We start from the raw sequence: 830 nt of genomic DNA, 5'->3' as shown, positions 1-830 counted from the left end.
CACAGTTAAAACTGCAAGATTTAGTTACGATTACCTAAGAAGTAATAAGTGCAGTTAGGCTGCTAGAAATACAAGACAATTCATTTTTGAATCTGGATTTCGAAAAGAATAAAGAAAACAGAGAATGCAATTTGTAAAACCGAGGTTTACAGATAAATGAGGATCTGAGAATAATATAGGCAAAGAGGGAAAATTTTAACTATAGAAAGAAAGCATCTCCCTAACGAAATATCTCATCTAGTCTTAATTAATTACAATGTCTGTAACAGGTTTTTTTTTTTTTTTTGCCTAGATTTTAGTAGCAACATGTCTGTGCCTTGCTGAGAGCAACCCAAGTGACAGACCTGATGCCCAGCCTGCCAACTTCAACCATCTGATGAAGCAGACAAATGGCACAGGGCTCAAAGTTTTTATCAAGAAATGGAGAACTGCCCTCCCCAACTCCACCCCTGAAATAATCGGAATAAAACTAGCAGAAAGTCAACTAGACCTCCAGTGACAATAAAAAAGATAAGAATAACAATTGTGACCTTAAAAGCATATTAAAAATTGGGATTCTGCATAAATATGCAGAAATTTTGAGAGGAAGCCCTGAAAGAGTGAGTCTTATAAACAAGGTAAATACCTATTTTACACCTTAAAGTAATACAAAATATTGGTCTTGGAATTATTTATTTCAAAAGCAATAAAAAACATGCCTCTTCCAAGGTAAACTGGAAGAGAAAGTCCATGAAATGGATTCAGAATATAGAATAAGTAAACACACATGATCAACAAAAGAAAATTAGAGTTGAGCTAATCCTACCATTGTAATAGGAAAGTAATCTCAC

Source organism: Galeopterus variegatus, unplaced genomic scaffold (assembly GCF_000696425.1).
Source record: "Galeopterus variegatus unplaced genomic scaffold, G_variegatus-3.0.2 Scaffold9251, whole genome shotgun sequence".
NCBI lineage: Eukaryota > Metazoa > Chordata > Mammalia > Dermoptera > Cynocephalidae > Galeopterus > Galeopterus variegatus.
This window is presented reverse-complemented; position numbering follows the sequence as displayed.